Here is a 16,214-nt window from a genome sequence, read left to right as displayed (position 1 = left end):
GGCATGGACATATATACACTACCAAACGTAAAACAGATAGCTAGTGGGAAGCAGCCACATAGCACAGGGAGATCAGCTTGGTGCTTTGTGACCACCTAGAGGGGTGGGATAGGGAGGGTGGGAGGGAGGGAGACGCAAGAGGGAAGAGATGTGGGGACATATGTATATATAAAACTGATTCACTTTGTTATGAAGCAGAAACTAACACACTATTGTAAAGCAATTATACTCCAATAAAGATGTTAAAAAAAAAGAATACTAAAAAAAAAAAAGGTTAAGGGAAAGGTCACGCTCTCTGAAAAATCAGAAAGAAAACCATGCAACTGGTAAATCTGTATCAGAGGAAAGCTGAGTCTGTCTTTGTCTGGTGGACACTCAACATTATTCTGTGAACTTGAACCCCTTCTTGCTAGAACTCCCTCTTTGGGCTTAGTGGACCACTTGATGTCTCTGTAGGGGAGGTGTTTCCCAAGCTCATTTTCTCCAACTGTCTGTCTCAAGTTCTTGAGCCCTAGATTTTCAGGCCATATAAAATGCAGATGGAAAAACAATTTCTCCCTTAATTTCTTTTTCTCTCTCATCTTGATATTTAAAAATCCCTTTGGAGAACCCTCTTACACTGTTGGTGGGAATGTAAACTGGTGCAGCCACTATGAAGAACGGTATCGAGGTTCCTCAAACACCTAAAAATAGAGTTACCATATGAACCTGCAATCCCACTCCTGGGCATATACCCAGACAAGACTATAATTCAAAAAGATACATGCACCCCAATGTTCACAGCAGCACTATTCACAAGAGCCAAGACATGGAAGCAATCTAAATGTCCATCGACAGATGAATGGATAAAGAAGATGTGATTGATATATATACATATAATACACACACATACACACAAGAATATCAGCCATAAAAAAGAATAAATATTTGCAGCAACATGGATGGAGGACCTAGAGATTATCATACTAAGTGAAGTCAGACAGAGAAAGACAAAAATCATATGATATTGCTTATATGTGGAATCTAAAATATGATACAAATCAACTTGTCTATGTAAGAAAAATAGACTCACAGACATAGAGAACAGACTTGTGGTTGCCAAGCGGGAGGGATGGAGTGGGAGATTGGGATTAGCAGATGGAAGCTTTTACATATGGAATGGAAAAACAACAAGGTCCTACTGTATAGCACAGGGAACTATATTCAATACCCTATGATAAACCATAATGGAAAAGAATATGAAAAATAATATATATAGGTATAACTGAGTCACTTTGCTGGATAGCAGAAATTAAGACAACATTGTAAATCAACTCTACTTCAATAAAATTAAAAAAAAATGAAAGCACCCGTTGGAGCCTGAGTGATTGAGTTGTGGTGAACACATCCTCATGTTAACCAGAATTAGCAGTAAGTTGTTCCAGGACTGCAACATTGAGGTTTCAAAACCCAAACATTTCCCAAGAAACTATGCTGATTATCATTAGTAGAGTCTTTAATTTCCTTCTTAGAAACTGGTAGTGAATGAATCCTAAATATATAAATAGTAGAAACCAAAACAGGACAACCCCTACTGGCGTTTATTTTAAACCCACTCCAGATGTGAGATTTCCACACGACCTCCAGGCTCTGCATGAGGTGAGTGGACCTTCCCTCGGCTGCACTTTTTTAGTTGGGGAGTAAAATTAACCCCCTTTCCTCCCAGCTCCTCCCCCTCCTTCCTGCCCTGCCCCCCAAGTCCCTTCAGGAATCCTTTGTAGTTGTACCTAATTTTCTCAGGGCTTGTAAACCTTTATCTCTGCTCTATTAATTTGGCTACATCTGTTTTGCCCTGGTGGCGCCAGCAGGTACAGGTAATAATGCGGACAATGCAGACCAAGCTGCCCTCTGGATTCAGGGGCAGAAGTGGGACAGCAGGACTCCCGCCCAGGGCCATCCCTGGTGGCCGCTCCATCTCCCTGCTCCGCGGGCTCAGAGGACCAAGCCCACGGCCACCACCAGAGCTCACAGCCCGGGATCCTGCACCCTCTGCCTGGCGCCTGGGCCCTGAGTGTGCCCCTCTTCCTCAGAGCCTGTCCTTTCTTCCTTCTCTGTGTGTGTGTGTGTGTGTGTGTGTGTGTGTGTGTGTGTGTGTCGGGGGGGTCCTCCTTCTCTTCCCCGGTCCTCATGAAATCTCTTCCACTTCTGGGTCCCATTCCCTTCCACCACCCTCTTTCCCACCTTTCCTTACGTCATATTATGGGAAACCTCAAACACATTCAAAAGTGGACTAGACAGTATCAGAACTCTCATGTTCCCATTGTCTGGGTTTAACTGTGTGAACACACAGCCCCTGGTGTTTTATCTGTTCTCCTTTCGACTCCCTGCCAAGCCATCGCTTTGAAGCAAATCCCAGATACTATATCATTTCATCCACAAATGTTTCAGGATTATCTCTACGGATTCTTTTAGAAAAACATAACCATCATACTATTATCACACTAAAGCCAATGAGCAATTCCTTAAAATCATTACATCTCCCTTACTGTCTAAGAATTTGTTTTTTAACAGATTGTTTAAAATGAAGACCCAAGTAAGGTCCACACATTGCAAATGGTGGATGTTTCCTAGGTCACTTTTCATTTACCCTCCCCGGGAACATGCACACGCACACGCACACACATACACACACACACCCCGTCCCCTGATGTCTCTGTTGCTTAGGACCTGGGTCACTCTTCCTGCAGCCTCCTGGGGCTGGGCTTTGCTGCTCACACCTCGCACTCTCCTTGGACACCCCCTCTGCCCTGCAGTTGTGTGCTCAGAGTCTGTGGTTACCTGCGGGGGCGCTGTCCTGGGGCATTGATTGTGGATTAGGGGCTGAGAAAGGGCACATCGTGAGCGCCGCCTAGGGTGTTGGGGGCTTGCCCTGAAGGTGGGGTCCTTAGGGTGAGGTCCTTCTCTCCAGGTCCCGGGGGAATGTCCTCTGAGGTCTGTGCCGCTGTGACCAAGGATCTTGAGTCTGGGGCAGCACCTCTGGTCCTGCAAGACGGGCTCTCGCCAGGCCACGGGCCCCGGCAGTGGCACCTGAAGACGCTTCCGGGGAGCTAGACGCCAGGGCCTCCCTCCTTTGGGCCTGGCCTGGTTTTCTTCGATGGAGCCAATGCCCGGTTTTGAGACAGGCTGGGACCTGGGACCTGGGACCCTCTGCTGCAGTGCTTGCACCTGGACAAATGTCTCCTCCAGCAACAAAATACAAAGAAACCATAAAGGACTAAAAGTAGCTGCGTGCATGCACAGTTGGGGCAAATTATTAACAAGAAGATACAAAAAGACCAAAAACCCAGCTGCCACTTCTGAAGAGCCGGGAGCAAAAGCAGGGCACTGCCCATGCCCCCTGCACACACCACCACCAAAGGGGCGGGCAGACCACCTAAGCCACACCTCCGGCCCCACCCCCAGACCTACCCCTCCCCTCACCAGCTCGTCACCCCACCCCTAGGGGAGCAAGTGAGCGAGAGAACCTGCTGTTTGCTCTCACTCCCTGCCTGCTGCAGCAGGGGCCCCAATAAAGCCTTGCCTGAATTTCTTGTCTGGCCTCTTGTCAATTTCTATTGATTAAGGAGGCAAGATCACTGGTCGGTAACGGTTGACATTTTTGCGAATTTTATCTCTTTTTTCTCTCCTCCTTTCTTTCCCATCTCCGGGCGGGCCAAGGAGCCGCTGTTCTGCTATCTGCCCTTTCCGCCTGCATTGCTTTTATGAAAGTCTCCACCCACAGACAGACCCCAGGAGTGTAAAGGGATTTAGACAATTCAAGGTCATCATCAAGCTGCAGAATCCCAGTCTGGAAATTCAGAAATCTACACCCACCCGTCCCTGCTGAACCACCTAATCCACTCCTGAAATTTTGCTACTAAGGGAAAAGTCATTCATGAGAAATTTTTTCTCATCAATTTTAGTGGGAAAAAAAAAATCATGATGTATTTTCTCCTAATCCGAGATACTTCAACCATTTTCACAGGTAGAAAACTCTGTCAATTGTACAATGAAAATAAGCACATACAAGTAATAAACAACGCATGAAAGTATATAAATCTAGTTTGGACATAGAATATAAGGTAACAAAGGTCTTTTCTGAACTCACCAAAGGAGCAAGAGGGGTCCAGGGAAGAAGGCTGGGAGGGAACCATGCCTTATAAGTTCATCCTTCTTGCTTCATGCTTTCTTCACTAAGGTTTCAACCTTTGGGCTCACAATTACTTTGCTCTCAAGGTGCACTTCAAGGAATATACAGATAAACATAATTAGGGAGAAATAAAGGCTGAGCACAAGGGTTCTTGGAGATGTCGGAATCACGCAGTGGTAACAAGAGCCGAGAGTCATAGGACGTGTTGCTCTGCATCTTCCTGGACGGGCTTACTAGCCCAGTTAAACGGGGTTCGTGCAAACGTGGTGAACAATTCAAATCTGTGCCATTCGGTCTTCTTTGATGAGACACTGTCATGTTGGTTAAATGGCTGATGTGTTTTTGCCTGCCTGGAGGTCAAAATATCACCGATTTCAACATATTTATTTAGTGTGCTGTTGGATAAAAGTTATTGCCCTGGAAAAAACCAACAATGACAACAAGCTATCGTCCAAAATGAAGGTTAGCTTCTCAGAAAGCCAAGAGGGACAGCCCACTGATACTCTAAAAATGTCTTACCCACACAGTACTCACCTGCCCCTCAGGGGATCAGAGTTAAAAAGTGCTTTGAATTATTAATACTCTCAATAAGGTGGACGAATCTTGCAAAACGTGCTGAGTGAGAGAAGCCAGACACAGTAGATGACACACTCTGATCGTAGGGAATTGACAGCAGGCAAACTGCAGAGATAGAAATCAGAATGTGTTCCCTGGGGGTCGGGAGAGGAACTGACAGGAAAAAGGCTTAAAGGAATGTTCTGGGATCAAGGAAATGTTTTACATCTTGTTTTGGGTGGTGCTTACACAGATGGATGCAGTTGTCAAAATTCATCAAAATCAACGTCCACAATCTGTGCATTTTTATGGTAGGTTTAAAAAGTTTGAAATACTGTAAATGAAAAAGAAAAAAAGAATTCAAGAGTACTTTACATTAAATTGTTATTAAATACATCTTTGAATAAACTTTATAGGCTTTGGGGTTGGAAGGCCTGGGTTTGAATTCCAGTTCCACAACTCCCAGCTGTAGGATGCTGGGCAAGTTAATGAACCTTTTTGAGCCTCATTTTTCTCACCTGTAAACCAGAGGCGAAAACAGCCCTCGGCTCATAAAGGTTTGTGAACACTGGATAGACTGAAGCCCGCAAAGCTCTCAGTCACTGATGAACAAATATTACGTTCCTCTGCTTCCCTGAGCATTCTAAGGACCATCATGGCAGCCCTCTATCCAGTTCATACTGTCACCGGGCACACTGTTCCGGGATTTCACCTGCAGCCAGTCCTGTCATCCTCCAGAGGCTCTCCTGGGCCCCTGTGGTCCCCTGCATCTCAGCATCGCTGAGCTCAGGCCCTGCCATCTCTGGACTGGCGTCTCTGCTGGTTTCCAGTGGGTTCCATCACCTGCAGGTCATGTTGCTTACACTCCAACCATCTCCCAGTCTGTTGTGGACAGAACCCTCCTGCTGGTTCCCCATTCCTGTGAACCTGGGATTCTTGGGGTTCTGGCTCCAACTGGCCTCACCCGGCCCTGCATCTTTGTTCATAGCTGTCTCTCTCCATGGAATAGACTCTTTTCCATTCCTTCCATGTCTCAAGGGCCAGGAAGCCTTCTCTGACCCTCTAGCCGGCAGCAACTCCTCCTTTGTCTGAGCACTCTGGTTTTTTTATTTAATTCAAGTTAACTTTGCTCAGCCTTGTCATTTGGTGGTTGCTCTATATATACACTCTATACACGTGTATAAAGTAAATGCTCCAAGAAGGAAAGGGTTTCAAGTGCTCCTGTATTGCCCTCTCATCCACCTAGGAAGTCCTCAACAAATATTTGGTGAAGGTCTCTTTCTGCTTTTCAAATTTCAAAGCCCTTCCATGTAGACAATCTCCATGGATCCTCACAGCAACAGCGTGAGGCCTAAAGACACCTCATCTGCTCATGACAGATGCGGAAACTGAGGCAGAGAGAGAGAGAGAGAGAGAGGGAGATGGCTGTACAGTCCCAGCCAGTGTGGGCCCCGGCCCAGCTTCTGCCTTCTACCTTCTCTCCATCACCTGGCACAGGGGAGCCTCCAGGCCCTGCCCTGGAGGTCGATGGAATCTCAGAGTAGGGAAGGGACCACTGGCGTTCATGGCATCTAAAATGACCTCTGGGAAAAAGAGGTTACCGAACCTCATGTCCCCTGATGATTGCGGTTTGCCTGCTAAAACGTTTAAAAAAATTTTTTTTATTGGAGTATAGTTGATTCACAATGTTGTGTTAGTCTCAGGTGTACAGCAAAGAAAGTTGGTGGGCTTTTTTTTTTTTTTTTTTTTTGCTGCACAGCTTGCAGGATCTTAGTTCCCTGATGATCAGGGATTGAACCTGGGCCCTAGTGGTGAAATTGCAGGAATCCTAACCCACTGTACCGCCAGGGAATGCCCCAAATAGTTAATAGTTCTTGATGTGAGGTCCTGGTAGAGTTAGCAGGGAGGCAAAAGAAGATTCTTTCTTTTCTTCCTTCCTTCCCCCTCCCTCCCTCCCTCCCTCCCTTCTTTCCTTCCTTCCTTTCAACAGTGCCATCTTTATTTTTAGAGGCTTATTCCCTTCATTTGCTGATCTACGATCAAGCTACATTTGTGGAGTCCAGATACTTTACCAAGGTCCTTGAAATTATGCATTCATCATTTTCAAGAATATGTGTGCAGTAATAATAGTCATACTATTTTATCACATTTTTGACAAAAAATTAACATGTATAAAATATTTTCTTTAAAACTAATAATTTTTCCAAAAGCATAAAGATCTGATGTACATTCTATTATTTAAAAAAATTTTTTTAAATTGTAGTTGATTTACAATGTTGTGTTAGTTTCAGGAGTACAGCAAAGTGATTCAATTATACATATATATGTATATATATATCTATTCTTTTTCAAATTCTTTTCCTTTATAGGTTATTACAAAATGTTGAGTAGAGTTCCCTGTGCTATGCAGTAGATCCTTGTTGGTTATCTATTTTATATACAGTTGTGTGTATCTGTTAATCCCAAACTCCTAACTTATCCCTCCCCCCTTCCCCTTTGGTAACCATAAACTTGTTTTCTATGTCTGTGGGCCTATTTCTGTTTTGTATGTAAGCTCATTTGTAAGAGATGATCATAGTAAGTGAAGTGAGCCAGACGGAGAAAGACAAATATCATATTATAACGCTTATATGTGGAATCTAAAAAAAAAAAAAAAGAGATACAAGAGAAGATTCTAAAGCACCACAGTTCAGGTGTCCCACACCAGCTACCAGGAAGGAGAGCCCGAGAAAGCTTCTTCAGTGGCGAGGAGTCCCCCTGGAGGTGCCCAGGCCAGAGAGCAAACGAACCCAGGGAGCGAGCATCGCTTGTTAGGCCTGTGAGCCAGCTGCTTCCTCTGGTCCTGGACACAGATGCCCTGCCTGGGGACACCCCGCACCTGTAGACACGGCCCTGCTTCCCTGAGTTATCCTGACCTCACACCCTCCTGCACCATCCCCTGGGCTCTTCTCCCGGGGCTGCCCTAACAGAGCCCCACAGACGGTGGCTTAAACAGAAGTGCACTGCCTCACACGTTCTGAAGGGGAGGTGTTGGCAGGGCCGGGGTCCCTCGGAAGGCGGAAGGCAGTGAGAAAGAATGTGCCCCAGGCCTAGCTCCCAGCCGCTCCTAGGTCCCTTGCTCCAGTCTTCACACAGGGCTCTCCTTGTGTGGGTCTGTGCCCACATTTCCCCTTTTAATGGGGATACCAGTCACACTGGAGTGAGTAGGGGCCCACCCTGCTCCAGCATGACCTTATTTTATGAAATCCCATCTGCAAGAACCCCACTTCCAAATGAGGTCCCATCGGGGTTAGGAGTGTAACACATGAATTTTGGGAGGACACGATTCAGCCCATAGTGTTCCTCAAATTCCAGTCTTTTTTTTTTTTCCGGTACGCGGGCCTCTCACTGTTGTGGCCTCTCCCGTTGCGGAGCACAGGCTCCGGACGCGCAGGCTCAGCGGCCATGGCTCACGGGCCCAGCCGCTCCGCGGCACGTGGGATCCTCCCGGACCGGGGCACGAACCCGCGTCCTCTGTATTGGCAGGCGGACTCTCAACCACTGCGCCACCAGGGAAGACGAACACGCATCCCCTGCAGCGGCAGGCGGACTCTCAACCACTGCGCCACCAGGGAAGCCCCCCAGTCATTTTTTAAACCACGTCTGTGATGGCTCTCCTGAATAATATGCCACATACACTATTATTTATTTGCTATTAGCTCTCATTTTTTTTTTTTACCAAGACCGTAATACCCTATACCATAAATGGAAAGCCAGTATTACATGGCATGAGGCTGATAATGGTAAACAGAATACATAAAATACACAAATATAAACACAAATAACACAATAAACCGAAACACATAACTTTTACAATAAGTGTTTGTCGATGAACTACCCCGAATCATTTTCCTGTCTAGGCCCTCTGGCTGTAAACACCCTTTGGAAAACACATCGTCTAATCTGGATGGGGGCTGGCAGGCATTTCAAGAAATAACCCCAGGGTTTCCCTGGTGGCGCAGTGGTTGAGAGTCCGCCTGCCGATGCAGGGGACACGGTTCGTGCCGCGGTCCGGGAAGATCCCACGTGCCGCGGAGCGGCTGGGCCCGTGAGCCATGGCCGCTGAGCCTGCGCGTCCGGAGCCTGTGCTCCGCAAAGGGAGAGGCCACAGCAGTGAGAGGCCCGCGTACCGCAAAAAAAAAAAAAAAAAAAAAAAAAAAAAAGAAATAACCCCAAAAGCCAAGAAGGAAGGTACCCTCCTCGTGAGCATTTCAGGCACTGGGAGGGTGAGGGCAGAGGCTGTATCTGCTGGGGCAAGGAGGGGAGTGTGAGTCTAATTACTCTGTGCCCACAGAGGACCACAGATCAGAGCATCCGAGCAACCTTACAAGTCACGTTTTACAGAAGAGAAAAATGAGCTGCAGAGAGGTGAAGGCCAGTCAGTGCCAGGGCCAAGGCTGGAAACTGGTCCTCTCACCTGATTTCAGTTAACCCCTCGGTGGCCTGGAGCCTCCAGGGCCCGAGCCAGCGCCCACTTCTTGGCATCCTACAGTTGGTCAGAAGTGAGGTTTGCAAAAAAAAAAACCCCCAAACAAACAAACAAAAAAACCCAAATCACCTGAAACTAACACAACATGGTAAATCAACTATACTCCAATATTAAATAAAAATTAACATCAAAAAATGAGGTTTGCACGGCATCTGGGCTCCGTCTTATGGGTGATGAGGAGGTACCAGGTGTTTCCATGCATCTTTATGAGCTCATTTGGGTTTGTTTATCCAAAGACAACGTGTACTTTGGGTGAAGATGGTTAGCCTAACTTCCCCCGCCCCCTGCCCCCCTGCAACTGTTCGCTGGAGATAATTTTGGGTTGTTTGGTTGGTAGCTTTTATTTTTTGAAAATATAGTAATTGCATATGGTTAAGATTCACACAGGGCTATAGGTGGATGGTAAGAAGTTTTCTTCCCAGCTCTAACTTATAATATCCGGATCCCCTCCTTGGAAAGCAGCCACTGTTACAGTTTCTCGTGTGTCCTGCTAGAGATAGGAAGGTGGGGTGGTCGCTTAAACAGAAGCACCTGTGAAATATCTGAAATAAATTTCACCAGGATTAATAACTTTGGGAAAAACCCTTCAATCTCCACTGATCCAGTGTTTCTACCCTGCCGTCTATTTAACTCATTTTCTTTTCTCTTCCTCTTTTTTTTACATCAAAAAAAAATTTTTTTAATTGGAGTATAGTTGATTTACAATGTTGTGTTAGTTTCAGGTGTACTTTTCTCTTCCTCTTTTAATTCAATTTTAACCCTTTCCTATTTCTGGGTTAAGAATGCAGGAGAGGAACAAGGCGGGTGTTTTTATTTCCAGCATGTAGACAGGCACACGTGGGGAGGGAGGCTACGTGACCTGCCCAGGTCCCAGCTCACCTGGTTCCAAGCCCATGTTCTCTGCCTGTGCTTCCTTCTGGAGCGGAACGTGGCAGGGCAGTCACGCGACTGTTTCCCTTTAGGGGACAAACGTACATGATGTCAGGCCGATTTGGTTCCTGGCAGGATGCGCTTTGTCTTTTTATCTTTGTAGTTCTCCTGCAGCTGGACACGGTTTACGGATGCCACACAGCCATACTGAGTGCATGGGTTCAACTTAAAAAAATAGTTTGCTGTGCTGTGGGATATCCAGGTAACCATTTCCTGAGGGAAGCTGGAAATTGAGAGCTGATGTTTGTGAGAGATGCCAGGTGAGTGATGTCGAGGTCATCAGAAAGCAGACGAGATGAGATTGTCACATGAGAGAGAAGGCGAGAAAACGGGCTTGGAGACATTCAGAGGGTGAAAGGCTGCCTTTGGGGTGGGGATCAAACCTGAGCTGAGAGGGAAGGGAAGTTCTGGAAGGAGGGTTAGAGCATGGAAGGCTCTGGAGGCCTGAAGATGGGCTGCTAGGAGATGCTGTTGGCTTTGATGATTAGTGAGCGGGTTTGAGTGAGAGGATTCAGGAAGGTGGCAGAAAGGAAGCCAGATTGTGTGTGTGTGTGTGTGTGTGTGTGCGCACGCGCGCGTGTGTGTGAGAGGGGTCCACCTACTGTTCCCGCACCCCCCCATCTTGGTTTGGGTCTGCTGCAGCTTTATGAGGTTGGGTTGGCCAGGTCTTTACTCTGAAGGCTGGCATGTCTCCCAAGAGCACCAGTGCCACCTAATGAGGGCAACTCGAGTGAATCCACAGCAAAGAAAAAGGAAAGTAATATTTAATTTCATCCAGCCTGACACACCACCGGACACAAGGAATGTGCCTGCAATTCTGAATCGTAAATGTATCGGTGCGTTATTTCATGGAATAGAGATGTGTTCTGGCCAAATTGGTTGTGAAGTGAATAAACATTATTTTTCTATTGAATTCAGCTGCAAAATGACTAGAAATCTTCCCATGCGGATTGAAAAAAAAAAAGAAAGAAAGAAAAAAGCAGAAACCTGCTGCCAGAAGGAAGAAAAGACAGGCTGTGGAGCTGGCAGTAGCTGGTTCTGTGGCTGAATGGGTGGCAAGTTCTGTGGCTGGGTGGCTGGTGCTGTGGCTGGCTGGTTTGGTGGCTAGCTTAGTGGCTAGTTCTGTGGGTGGCTGGTTCTGTGGCTGGCTGGGTGGCTGGTTCTGTGGCTGGCTGGGTGGCTAGATTGGTGGCTGGTTCTGTGGCTGGCTGGGTGGCTGGCTGAGTGGCTGGTTCTGTGCTCTCCAGACTGACTGTGAGGATCCCTTTCACTTCCTCCTGCTTTGTTCTCCTCGTTTTCCTTTTGAGGGGCTCTCGGACCCGGTGGAGCTACATACAATATTTTGCTTTAGCTGAGGTCCACTGAACACAAGGTTCAAGGAGTCTGGTTGTATAAACCCAATAACTTCTTCCTTCTCTAACTGGTAAATCCAGAACGATGCGTATCCCATTTCCTCAGGCTGGGAGGTGCTGCTTCTGTGCCTGGTTTTCACAGACACACAGATGTGGGTTTGAGACCCAGCTCTGCCACTTAGTAGTTACAGGAGTTTGGATCAATTTTTTAAAAATTTAATTCATTAATTAATTATTTTTGGCTGCATTGGGTCTTCGTTGCTGTGCGCGGGCTTTCTCTAGTTGCGGTGAGCAGGGGCTACTCTTCGTTGCGGTGCACGGGCTTCTCACTGTGGTGGCTTCTCTTGTTGCGGAGCATGGGCTCTAAGCTCATGGGCTCAGTAGTTGTGGCACGCAGTCTCAGTAGTTGTGGCTCGCGGGGTCTAGAGCGCAGGCTCAGTAGTTGTGGCACACGGGCTTAGCTGCTCTGTGGCATGTGGGATCTTCCCGGACCAGGGTTGGAACCCGTGTCCCCAGCATTGGCAGGCGGATTCTTAACCACTGCGCCACCAGGGAAGTCCAGGAGTTTGGATCTATTAAAATCCCTGGTCAGTTTCCACATCTGCATGATGAGGATAATATATGTCTCGGGGGATAACAGCAAGGATTAAATGAGATTATACATACACATACATATAATTACACAGTGTGTTCCATGCCCTGTGCTGAAGGAGGGGTGGTCATTGTGGTGATGATAATGATACAGAATCTTGTACCCATAGATCACTCTTTTTATTCATCAAACACAAAATTAAAATGAGCTGATGAAGGAGAAACAGAAGCCCTAAGTGTTCTGCTACAGAAATCTACTTTTGTTGCCCAAAGGCACACAATTTTCACAGCTTTCTAGAATCTCAAGCCTTTCACACTAGTACTTCTAAAAGAATTTCACCTCCAGTCAGAAGACCAAGATTTAAAAAAATCTACAGATAAGAAATGCTACTATACGCTTGAGAACCCTCACCTTCAGCAAGTGAGGCTGCAGGGTGGGCTCTGCAGTTGTCTGAATTCTCTGGTCAGGCTCACTAGATGCTCAGGACTGGCTCTATATTCAGTAGTAGCCATAACAAGGGATGACATAATGCCATTTGCAGCAACGCAGTTGGACCTAGAGATTGTCATACTAAGTGAAGTAAGTCAGACAAATACCATACAATATCGCTTTTATGTGGAATCTAAAAAAATGGTACAAATGAACTTATTTACAAAACAGAAATAGTCTCACAGATGTAGAAAACAAACCTACATCTGTTTGTAGGGGGGAGGGGCAGGGAGGGATAAACTGGGAGATTGGGATTGACATATACACACTACTATATATAAAATAACTAATAAGGACCTACTGTACAGCACAGGGAACTCTACTCAATATTGTGTAACAACCTATATGGGAAAAGAATCTAAAAAAGGTAGATATATGTATATGTATAACGGATTCACTTTGCTGTACACCTGAAACTAACACAACATTGTGAATCAACTATATTCCAAAAAAAACCACCGAAGTGTAGATAGGGCAATGAATTAGCCTCCCTGCACTGAAAGGGCAGCAGGCCAGGCCCTGCACAGCTGGTTGTTTGGCGGCCTGAATCAGGCCTGAGTGTGCACTGAATCCCCTGGTCAGGTGAGGCCACTGATTTTGCTCCGCAGAGCGGGGAAGCCACGGGCTGTGCTCTCTGTGTAAGGGCCCGTCTACACAGGGCTGGTGAATGGGCTCTGCAGCTTTCCACGTGCCCTGGTTAGGCGCAGCATTGGCAGGCGGATTCTTAACCACTGCGCCACCAGGGAAGTCCAGGAGTTTGGATCTATTAAAATCCCTGGTCAGTTTCCACATCTGCATGATGAGGATAATATATGTCTCGGGGGATAACAGCAAGGATTAAATGAGATTATACATACACATACATATAATTACACAGTGTGTTCCATGCCCTGTGCTGAAGGAGGGGTGGTCATTGTGGTGATGATAATGATACAGAATCTTGTACCCATAGATCACTCTTTTTATTCATCAAACACAAAATTAAAATGAGCTGATGAAGGAGAAACAGAAGCCCTAAGTGTTCTGCTACAGAAATCTACTTTTGTTGCCCAAAGGCACACAATTTTCACAGCTTTCTAGAATCTCAAGCCTTTCACACTAGTACTTCTAAAAGAATTTCACCTCCAGTCAGAAGACCAAGATTTAAAAAAATCTACAGATAAGAAATGCTACTATACGCTTGAGAACCCTCACCTTCAGCAAGTGAGGCTGCAGGGTGGGCTCTGCAGTTGTCTGAATTCTCTGGTCAGGCTCACTAGATGCTCAGGACTGGCTCTATATTCAGTAGTAGCCATAACAAGGGATGACATAATGCCATTTGCAGCAACGCAGTTGGACCTAGAGATTGTCATACTAAGTGAAGTAAGTCAGACAAATACCATACAATATCGCTTTTATGTGGAATCTAAAAAAATGGTACAAATGAACTTATTTACAAAACAGAAATAGTCTCACAGATGTAGAAAACAAACCTACATCTGTTTGTAGGGGGGAGGGGCAGGGAGGGATAAACTGGGAGATTGGGATTGACATATACACACTACTATATATAAAATAACTAATAAGGACCTACTGTACAGCACAGGGAACTCTACTCAATATTGTGTAACAACCTATATGGGAAAAGAATCTAAAAAAGGTAGATATATGTATATGTATAACGGATTCACTTTGCTGTACACCTGAAACTAACACAACATTGTGAATCAACTATATTCCAAAAAAAACCACCGAAGTGTAGATAGGGCAATGAATTAGCCTCCCTGCACTGAAAGGGCAGCAGGCCAGGCCCTGCACAGCTGGTTGTTTGGCGGCCTGAATCAGGCCTGAGTGTGCACTGAATCCCCTGGTCAGGTGAGGCCACTGATTTTGCTCCGCAGAGCGGGGAAGCCACGGGCTGTGCTCTCTGTGTAAGGGCCCGTCTACACAGGGCTGGTGAATGGGCTCTGCAGCTTTCCACGTGCCCTGGTTAGGCGCCCTGGTCAGACAGGCTGAAGGCTGTATTCAGCGATACACAGGGCTACACATTAGATTCTCTGCCTGGGTGCAGTGAGAACCGCAGCTCTAAAACTGATAAAGCTCTTTGTTTGGTGTCTTCACTCCAGCCGCCCCCGCCCCAAGTCCCCTGGCTGAACAGGACCACTGGCTTTGCTCTGCAAACCATTGGCTCTGTCTGCCCTTCTCTCGGCTTCGGCCTCACGACTTTCAGGGGTTTTTGTGGGCCCTACTGGTTAGATGGGGCCGGAAGACACTTTCCACAGTGGGTGTGGCTATGTCTCAGCTCCTTTGCCTGAGCAGGAGGGGGCGGGGCCTCCCCAGGCTACTTGTCAATTTCCACGACAGGCTTTCTAGTGGGGAGGGGTCAGGAGTTGCCCTTGGCCTTGGCTATGAATGGATTCCCCTGCCTGAGTGTAGCAGGCCCGGTACTGGCTTCGCCCTGGGGGAGCTCCGTTCTGCCTGCCTGCCTCTTGGCCTGAGCACCACTGGGCCGCACAGCTTCCAGGGGTTGCCACCAGCCCTTCTGGTCAGATGGGGCTGGGAGGCACTGTCCACAGCCTCTGGTGGGTGTGGGCAAAGAAGATCCGAATCAGGCAGATCTGCACCCTGCCGACTTCCCTGGTCAGAGCGCACCCCTGACCTGGTTCCGCGGTGAGCAAAGTCGCCGCCTGGGATGAGGACTCGGGCCCTGCAGGTAGGAACTCGGTCCCCCAGATCTGGGAGCTGGTTCTTGCAAGCCCCTCCCCCATCTGCATCACAGCCAGATTCCTCGTGGTTGAGCCCCCAGATCCCCCTGTAGTCCCTGTGGGCCGAGAGCAGAGTAGGGACCCCAGTAAAGGACCCACCATGCTGCAGAGGCTGTTTGTCCATCCCGGGCTCTCTCTTCCCACTTGAGGAACCCAGGCTCGGGGGTGACCCCTCCTCGTGGAGCTGTGCTGGCCTGGCAGGGGCATGTGGGCAGCATGTGGCCGCTTCTCTTACCTTCTTGGTCTCTGAGCTGCAGGAGTGCTTCAGCCTCACCCCGTGTTCTGGGATTCTCTCGGTGCTGTCTTGTTCTTGAAGAGTTGTGAGACGTTCTTCTTGTGAGGGGGAGGGAAGCCAGGAACGACCTGTGTCACCATCTTGGTGACGTGACTCCTGCTTTGATTTTTAAATACTAGTACTCGGGAGCTGTTTGCTGAGGAACATACAGTCAGCTGTCCGTCTAAAGGATGCAGACTGACACTGTCAAAGTTCATGGCGGGGCATCTTCATTTACATGTTTGCCAGTAGTTCCAAGCTGGAGGCTGAACAGGCCTTGAAGAATGTTATCATCTTACTTCCAGGCAACCTCAGCAGAGGCAGGCTGGGGAGGGCAAGCGTGGCCCCTCTGCCCCTCTGTACTGTCCCTGAGCTATAGATTAAGCAGGAGAATCTCACTTGGTGTTTCTCAATGTGTCCAGGAGCACCAGTTGTAAAGCACCTGTTACTTTTCTGTTGGATAGCTGGACAGAATTTCTCAGAAAGTTCCTAAAATTTCCTGTCAACCAGGATGTGACTGTCATCCTGAACTCTGACCTCCCATCTAATTGAGAAGGGTGAGTGGGAGGAGGGGATGATAGA

At 47.3% G+C, this 16,214-nt stretch overlaps 1 long non-coding RNA gene across 3 annotated transcripts in view; it reads right to left on the bottom strand.

The window, feature by feature from the left end:
- Window positions 1–15,692, bottom strand: part of LOC129391484 (uncharacterized) — a 29,981-nt gene extending 14,289 nt beyond the window's left edge. The window contains exons 1-3 of one of the 3 annotated variants that reach the window (XR_008615631.1): window positions 15,594–15,692; window positions 4,127–5,057; window positions 2,818–3,219 (exon numbers count right to left, since the gene is read on the bottom strand). This is a non-coding gene — a long non-coding RNA (uncharacterized lncRNA). Of the gene's footprint in view, window positions 1–2,817; window positions 3,220–4,126; window positions 6,087–15,593 lie in introns of those variants that run through there. The other 2 variants (XR_008615628.1, XR_008615635.1) reach the window with 2 other exon arrangements.
- Window positions 15,693–16,214: the final 522 nt, after the last annotated feature.

The sequence above is a fragment of the Physeter macrocephalus genome, chromosome 1 (assembly GCF_002837175.3).
Source record: "Physeter macrocephalus isolate SW-GA chromosome 1, ASM283717v5, whole genome shotgun sequence".
Taxonomy (NCBI): Eukaryota; Metazoa; Chordata; class Mammalia; order Artiodactyla; family Physeteridae; genus Physeter; species Physeter macrocephalus.
This window is presented reverse-complemented; position numbering and strand designations above follow the sequence as displayed.